This window comes from Amblyomma mixtum, chromosome 5 (genome assembly GCF_055824585.1).
Source record: "Amblyomma mixtum isolate Tamu chromosome 5, ASM5582458v1, whole genome shotgun sequence".
NCBI lineage: Eukaryota > Metazoa > Arthropoda > Arachnida > Ixodida > Ixodidae > Amblyomma > Amblyomma mixtum.
In genome coordinates this window covers 184040822-184049853 of record NC_143016.1, presented here as the reverse complement: position 1 = coordinate 184049853, position 9032 = coordinate 184040822, and the positions used below count along the sequence as shown (strand labels likewise).

At 46.2% G+C, this 9032-nt stretch overlaps 1 pseudogene; it reads left to right on the top strand.

The window, feature by feature from the left end:
• Positions 1–6791: 6791 nt before the first annotated feature.
• Positions 6792–8094, top strand: LOC149345037 (uncharacterized; annotated as a pseudogene).
• Positions 8095–9032: the final 938 nt, after the last annotated feature.

The window sequence follows — 9032 nt, the reverse complement described above, 5'->3', positions numbered from 1 at the left end:
CATAACCGTTTGACAGTGGTATAAATGCACATTAGTGTTGCCTAGTTCGCAAACTGAAGTAGCTAGCAGTCGCCTTTGCTAAACAGAAAAATGGCACCACGTACACTGATATGGTCCAGTCATACTAAGGGTTCAGGAGGTGAGCAGGTTGTCTCGGATTTTTCATAAAATGACCAAACAGCATCCCCAATTTGCATGAAGCAAAACGCAAGGGAACATGTCAATGAAAATGGGATCTAACAGAGTTTCACTGGGAGGAAAGGAGGGCAGTGATCTTCCAATGCATGCATTCAAGGTTGATGGCCCAGCACAGAAAAAGAACACAGACCACAAATCCTGGAAAGAGAAAAAGATCCCAAGCCTGGGAAGACCGCCTGAGTAACCCAGAAAGATCAACAAAGTTTACTACTACTACTACGACTATTATGATCCATTTCCAGTACAATTATTGAACCGGATCATGCCCTTCCAGCTACAAAATGCCATTTGGAGCTTTATTATTGAAACACAAATTACGTCCAGCTGCATAATTTATACCTCCATTTACCTTCAACTGAATTAATGCACAATTTCTAGGTTTTCGTCACAGGTACAAATTTGAGCTAGAAGATGGGAATGGGTAGACGTGTGAAGACGCTGGCCAGGCCTTGCATTTTCATCTGGAAAAATGACCATGAAACAATTACGTGACTTCTCCTTCAGGAAAAATAGTTCACTGCTGTATAACTACAAGCAGCTTGTGAAAGAGGCAGTCGAAAGCAAGCACACAGAGGCAACCAGATGCCATGAGACAAAGCACGTTGCGATCTTATCACACAAACAGTGCCACAGAAGGCATGTTGCCCCCTGAAGAACAGATGTTGTAAATGACTAGAGACACAGCGACCATGCTGTATGTTGAGGATGTTGTGGACTGCTGGCTCTCAACAAACACCAAAGCAAACAGAAAAGCACTGGTGAACGCATGTGCAGTGAACACCCTGGTGCTAGAAGGAAAACATTTTGGTGGCTTCATGTCTTTCACTGAACTTAAGCACCAAATAAAATGTGCGTTGTGTACAAGCAGAACACATAGGGAGGCACCACACGAAGGAAAGCACTTCTTCACAATCCCGAAAGCATGTGTTGAAGCACGCACTCAGCAAGTTGGCAGACGGTAGGCTGAAAACACTTGGGACACTTCCTGACTCACAAAAAACTGCAGCACCAGACAAAACTGATTTCTACTGTCATGGATACCACCAATATGGTCCAGTTTAATGAAGAACACCAAAATGATGACTTCACCGGCTTCCTAGCAGTATGCCATCAAACTTGAAGCAAAGCAAATGTACACTGAATACTTGTGGCATAGCTACACGTCAAAACCGTGACAGTGAGTGCAATTCCTGCACGCAGCTGCTGATCATGCACTTCCGGTCTGTCAGGCAGAATCCAAATGGTGCTGTGTCCTCCGCCTTGTTGTAGATGTTGGTGCTCCTGCTATTATCACCACTTGCCAGAGGTGTCATGGTCCTGCAGCTGAGTGTGAATGAATATGTTGGGTTGCACAATGCAAGCTGTGGTGACCTTCGCAGAGAACTCTTGATCATGCTTTACCATGGCCTTTGCAGACACCTCAGGAGCCCGGTATGGCCACTCAGCTGGTAACCAGACCAGCTGGGAAGTGACCAAACATGAATCTGGTATCCTGGCTCCAGAGCACATGAGACCCCATGGTGAGGGTGGTCTGCCACATCTGCATAAGATGCACACCATCACCTGCACACTAATCAATGCTGTGCACCGAAATCTCCCAACAAGCTAGACATTGTGTTCAAAAATAGTCTAGTTTTACGTACAAATGTGAAATACGCTCACTGCAAAACCAATCATTAGTATCAAAACAAATTGTTTCTATATAGCTAGAGGTACTTGATGGCAGATTTCCCAAACTGATGCTCAGAAATAATTACTACAGTCTTTTTATACTGAAGAAGACCGCTACAGAATGCACTGCAAGGAAGGGCACATGTTTAACTGTTTATGACTACCTTGAGTTTTTTAGTATATGCATGCTTTCGCATTTTGCACCAATCGAAATGGGGCTACCTTGACATTGCGGTCACAGAGAAATTCAAAACCACAGAACAACACTGCGTGTCATGCACACCTATCTGCGCTGTCACCTGAAAAGTACAGACATGATTAATTTACATTATTTTCATATGTGGTTCTATGTACACTGTTCTTGCTTGCTGAATAAACTATATATAAATGCAATCAGATATCATTAGCCGTACGCAATCTTACTAAAGGCAAACATGTTATCCCTTAATGCTTGCCCCAACACACTAAGCGCGTGCTCACCAGTTTGACGATTTCCATGCGGGCAGCACATGAAGAGAGATTCATACTGGTGAACAGCGCAAAAAAGGCGGGACAACAACAAGACAAGCGCTGACTATCAACTGGGTTTATTGAAGGACGGAAGGGTATATATACAAAACATAACACAAAGAAGTAAGAAGATAGTGTGAAAAGGGCCGTGAAAATCAAAACTTATGTCACATGTGAAGTGATGTAAGCCAATTTCTTGTTGCAACAAGGAATTGGCTTACATCACTTGGCTTACAACAATTGGCTTACATCACCGAAAGAAACAGATTTGTCCGACTCGTACGTTCCCATGTGCTTCCCCACACGAAAACAGCAAAGATGCGAAGTATTTTTTGTATGGTTACGCGCGACATGAACAATACCTGCAAGACATGCCACACTTTTGCAACCAAGAAAAGGTTGCAAACAGTTGCTCGTGTGAACGTAGATAGGTTCCGGCCGTTCCATGCTTGCGTTTTCCTTCTGAGATTCTCTCCCTATTCCAGTATTCCTCAGTGTTATTGTATTGGTCAAGTGGTACACCCAAGTACTTTGAGGGCAGCGCTGTCCATCGCACATTGGCAAACACTTCAGGCTTTTGATCACACTACCCGTGCCAGAATCCAGATGATTTCTCCCAGTTAACACGGCACCCCGTTTTAGCGCAGAAATCAGCCGCCACTCTAACAGTTTCTTGAACGCTTTCTTTTTCTGTACAAAAAATAGTGACATCATCTGCGTATGCAAGCATTTTTACCTCCGTTGCTTACAGCGCGAAACCGCGTATCCTTTCGTTCTGTATCATGCTGAAGCATAACGGCTCTAGGTATAAAGCAAAAAGCAACGGGGATAATGGACAGCCCTGCCTCACAGACGATTTCACTGGCACTCTTTCGGTGAGATTCTTATTTATAATAATTCGCACTGCACAATCAGAGTAAGCCATTTTGACTCCCTCTGTAATAACACTTCCTATGTTCACAAATTCTAGGAGATTAAAAAGCACTTCCTGGCACACTCGATCAAAAGCTTTTGCTAGGTCGAGCTGCATCATCGCAACTCGTCCATCAAAAGTATCGCAACACTCCAAAACACTTCTCGCCACATGTATATTGGTCGTAATACTTCGTCCTTGTATTCCACAAGTTTGGTGTTGTCCCACCAGGTCTTTAATGACGCTCTGTGTCCTTCTCGCCAAAACTTTCATAAGGATTTTGTAATCTACATTGGTGAGGCTTATCGGCCGATAAGACCCCACCAAAAGCAGCCTTGCTGAATCCTCATACTTCGGAATCAATACAACGTGGGCAGCTTTGAAAGATGGCGGCAATCGTTTTGTTTCATAGGCTTCTTCGATTACTCTATGCAGGACCTGACTTAGTTCATCTTTAAAGGCTTTATGCTTCGGCAAAGGCTTCGGCAAGGATGCTGGAGAGGAAGGACTTGCCGCGGTCACTAATAAGGACACGAGGAGATCCATGGCGCAGAAGGAGGGCGTTCAGGAAGAAGTGGGCGATCTCTGAAGCTTAGCCGGAAGGAACAGGGGCCGTTTCAGCGTATCTTGTTAAGTGGTCGATGGCAGTGACGATCCAACGGTTGCCCGTTGGTGTTAATGGTGAGGGACCGTAGAGGTCAATTCCAACGACTTCAAAAGGGGTGAAAGGACAGGGCAGAGGCTGTAGAAGGCCCGCAGGGGCAGACGTTCTCCGTTTGCGACGTTGGCAAGCGATGCAAGACGCAATATATTTTCCAACAGCGGTTGAGAGGCCAGGCCAAAAGAAACGGCGCTTGATGCGGTCATAAGTTTTCTGAAAGCCTAAGTGGCCAGCCGTGGGGTCATCGTGAAAGGCCTGCAAAACTTCTCGGCGAAGAGAACGGGGCACGACAGGCACCCATGAGTCACCGAAGGGGCTGTAATTGTGCCAAAGAAGGATGTTGTCGACTAGCTTGAAAGAGTTAAGTTGGCGACGTAGGCGGGCATTCGGTGGCCGCGTAGCACCGCTCAGACGGTCGATAAGAGTCCGGCAGTAAGGGTCGGCCCGCTGCGCTGAGGCGAGATCGCCAAGACTGTGATCGGGCATCAAGTCAGTGGGTGCGGCGGTCAAGGTTGAGATAGCCGTCGAAGGGGTAGTTTGGCAGTTGGCGGACGCGGAGGACACGCACGGAGGTTGGGTTTGGGCGAGGGGACAACGAGATAGCGCATCGGCGTCCTGGTGTTTCTTGCCCGATTTATAGGTGATGTTAAAGGCATATTCCTATCTATGTTCACACGAGCAACTGTTTGCAACCTTTTCTTGGTTGCAAAAGTGTGGTATGTCTTGCAGGTATTGTTCATGTCGCGCGTAACCATACAAAAAATACATCGCATCTTTGCTGTTTTCGTGTGGGGAAGCACATGGGAACGTACGAGTCGGACAAATCTGTTTCTTTCGGTGATGTAAGCCAATTGATGTAAGCCAAGTGATGTAAGCCAATTCCTTGTTGCAACAAGGAATTGGCTTACATCACTTCACATGTGACATAAGTTTTGATTTTCACGGCCCTTTTCACACTATCTTCTTACTTCTTTGTGTTATGTTTTTGTATATATACCCTTCCGTCCTTGAATAAACCCAGTTGATAGTCAGCGCTTGTCTTGTTGTTGTCCCGCCTTTTCTGCGCTGTTCAGCAGTATGAATGCATACCAACTCGCCCAGATCTCAGCCTTACTGAAGAGAGATTGCACACAAACGGGTCATGGATGGATCCCGCACAGACTTCGAGTGAGCTGGAACCTTCACCGGCAAGAACAACACACCTGTAAATAAAATGTACAAGAGTCATACATGTTTGTTTTTCGTGCTCCCTAAGAAAGATGATTTTTGCACCCTCCTACGGTCATTTCCACGTGACTGCTGTGTAACTGATGATGTAACACTGTTATGAAAATATTACCTTGAATAGCAAAATTACTTTTGTGTGCTTCACTAATAATGCTTAAGCCAGGGTATAGTATTCTTTTAGAGTTTCACGCAATTTTTTTTCCACACTTAAGGAAACGACGCCTTCCACCTGATTTCACCTATGCTGCCTATCACATTCATCAACACCAAAAACAAAGCAATCGACCAACGTACTAGCATGCTAGACTTTGTTTTCTCAACTTGAGCCGTGTGCAAAAACTGAAAACAGTATGATGAAAAAAGCAACGCGAAATGCCAAATAAAAATTTCGGATTCGCAGCATGCATGCAAAAGGAATGAGAATGACGCTACACACACACACGGATGTCTCGTCGAGAAGCCCGACACATTCCTGGAGTTTGTTGCTCGGTCGCGCGAACATCTGTCGTGTCATCTGCTCATCACGCGCGCAAAGCCCATCCGTTCTGCCACATTTCACAGCTGGCGATCGCCCCTCAGAGCTCGACAGGTCGGCACTGCTTCTCGCCGCAATGCATCCTTGCATAGCCACCACACCATACGCCTCGTCAGGTGATTGCACAGACGAGCTGTCTAGTCAGAGACAACTCGAAAGCATCGCGGTGACCGCGAAAGTCGCTCACCTTTCCCACTTCTAGGGTTTAACAAACGACGAATGAATGCAAGGAGCAGCAAATCGCAGCGCCGGCACCGCCATTCGAGCAATTTTCGCGCTTCACTAACCTCACGGAGGGATGATTTCTCACTGCGAGCGAAGGGTTTGCAACGGGAGAGCAATTAGCGCCCCCATGCGGCTGTACGCTTAAGCTTTCACTATTAACGCTCTCAAGGGTTGCTTATTTCAGATGTGCTCTTATAACGCCATACCATTACATTGTACAATCAAAACAAGACTTTTGTGAGCTTAGTTTGTCTTGAAATAAATACCCGTTAAAGTGCGGCTACCTAACGCCGTATAAATCAACATTTCACTAACTCATTTGCATGATTCGGGTACCTTTCGCCGGGCGAAATGATGGCGGCGAATTTCAGCCATGTTTTGCAATGGCGGCAAAACGTAAACGTGATGAAACGTCATTCTGACATCACTCCAACATGTGTGCCTATCACGTGATTTACGTGATATTGTTCCAACCAATCAGATTTTAGGAAGTTGCCATTTCCGGTGTGCAGCTATTTTCTCCAAATTGGCAAGTCGAGCGCAAGTGCTCTCGCGCGGACCACTTGTAGCTTCTTTTCCCTTCACAATCACATATATGTACCAGCCGGGCACCAAGAATAGCGCTACGAAAATGCATTTTCAATGCCACGTCCAATCGACGTCACCGCGAAAAGTGCTGCTGTAACCGAGCCTGATTGACAGGCCCATTGACGGCGATTGACACTTCTGACAGCCAATCAGAGAGGCAACATGGCGCCCACAGGCGAATGTGAATATCGAGAATCGGGCCCCTGGATAAAAACGGACTGCAGCGGCCTGCGCCTTTCAGTGGGCGTGGGAACAGCGTCATCATGCGGCTGCTTCAGGGCATACGTTTCTTCATGCAGATAACGGCAATCCTTCACCTCAGCGCGGGACCTATGGCACCGGCTGATGTCATTCCGGCTGTGCCTGTGACTGTCGACATTCAAGTTGGCAGCGTGGAAAACGGAAAGCTCTGACAACCCTACTACACTACGGCTCCATCGTACAAGTCCTCCGCATCGTCCACGACATCACCTTTCCACCTGGATAAAAACGGACTGCAGCGGCCTGCGCCTTTCAGTGGGCGTGAAAACAGCGTCATCATGCGACTGCTTCAGGGCATGCGTTTCTTCATGCAGGTTGGTAATAACTATTCCATGTTTGCTAAGAAATCGAGCTATATGTGCCTGCTGCTGTTCCCACGCCCGGGAGTGCTGTTGATTTTGCTCGCCCAGTGCTTCGATGTTTCTAGTCAATTGCTTTTGTTGTCCGGGGACGTGAGCTTAACCCCGGCCCTGGGTCGGGCTCTGGCGCTGCCACACGGTCCAAAGACAGCGCTGTTGATAATTCTCTGCAGAAACAACTCAATGACGTGTTGACTCTGTTAGAAGGTGTTAATTCAAGGACCGCTAAAATAGAGTTAGAGCAATCACACTTAATAGCCTCTATTAATGAATGAAACTAAATCAAGAATCTATGATTAGGAATATTGCCGATATTGACGCGAGACTGTCGGCAGTGGAATCTAAATCATCCGCCACTGATGCGGCCCACGGGGAATTGCGGATTTTGCGTGAGCTAGCCGATCAGCTTGTCAATGAAAATAGCAAGTTACGTCTTGGACAGGCAGAGCTGGAAGACCGGCAGCGCAGGGAAAATCTTCTGTTCTTCGGCGTACCCGACCGTTTGTCCGAAATGTGGGATGAAACGGAAGAAAAGTTATTGAACCTTGTTTCAGGCTGCTTTGATCCTGTTCTTACGAATGACATGTTTGAACGAGCACACATGATTGATGTGTTCTCAGACGAAAAGAATCGTCCGATTGTTGTGAAGTTCCGGTCTTTCAAAACAAAACAACAAATCCTAGTGCAGTCTGCTAAACTTAAAGATAAAAAGGTCACTGTGAGTGAAGATTATTCTTTGCAGACACGTGTCGCTAGAAAGAAGCTTGTGCAGTTCGCGAAGGATGCTGACTTTAAGTATAAGCTGAGGTATAACAAACTGTATTGTAACAACAAATGCTACGGCTATGACCCTATTCAAGATAGCGTTTTCAAGCTAGCTGGCCCACTGGGATCTTCAGTGGCCCCTTGTCGCGCTGCTTCTGGCTCGCCTCACGCTTCGTCATAGAGGTGCGGGAGGGGCAGTGGACGTGCGACTGGAGATAAGACAGCGCTTTCAATTCTTTTCACAAACATAAGAAGCATGATACCAAAGCGGGAAGATCTAAACTCTGTCATCGACTCATGTGATGCCGATGTTGTATTGCTGACAGAAACGTGGCTCTCAGCAAAGATAGAGAGCAAGGAACTGTTTGCGAGAAGCGCTACAATGTTTATCGTTCTGATAGAGGTCACAGAAGTGGAGGAGGTGTTTTAATAGCCATCGCCGATAATATTGTGTCTTCACCGATTAGTCTTTCTAGCACTTTAGAGTTGGTTTGGGTTGAACTTCGTGTTCATTTCAGGAAACTGATTCTGGACATATGCTACCGTCCCCCGTCTTCGTGTGCAACTTTCGTTGAAAATTTGCATGATGCTCTTAACATGATCTCAGTACGTTATCCGGGTGCGGCAATCCTTCTTGCTGGTGACTTCAATTATCCCAGTATCGTGTGGGCTAATACGTCGCCGTATCCTCGCCCCTTTTCTACCGAATGCAACAACTTTTTGCGAACCTGTTTGGACTTTAACCTTCCGAAGCTAGTTACTAAGCCACCTCGAATCACGCCATCATCTTCCAATGTTTTAGACCTTGTGCTAACCAACGCGCCGGATCTTATCCCTTCAATCTCGTAGTTACCTGGTCTTAGTGATCACTCCTTGCTTCATTTCGATGTAAAAATTAATATTCCTAATCGCCGGAACATATTCAAGTCAATTAGAGATTACAAGCGGGCGGAGTATAATGCTATTAATCGTGAATTAGCTCTTTTCTTAAACAATTATTTACCAGATTTTCCACAGCGTTCTGTCCACACTAACTGGGAAATGTTTAGGGACACTGTCGAACGTCTCACTAATACATTTGTGCCGCTAAGAATTTTGCGGTGTAATAGCCAATCACCG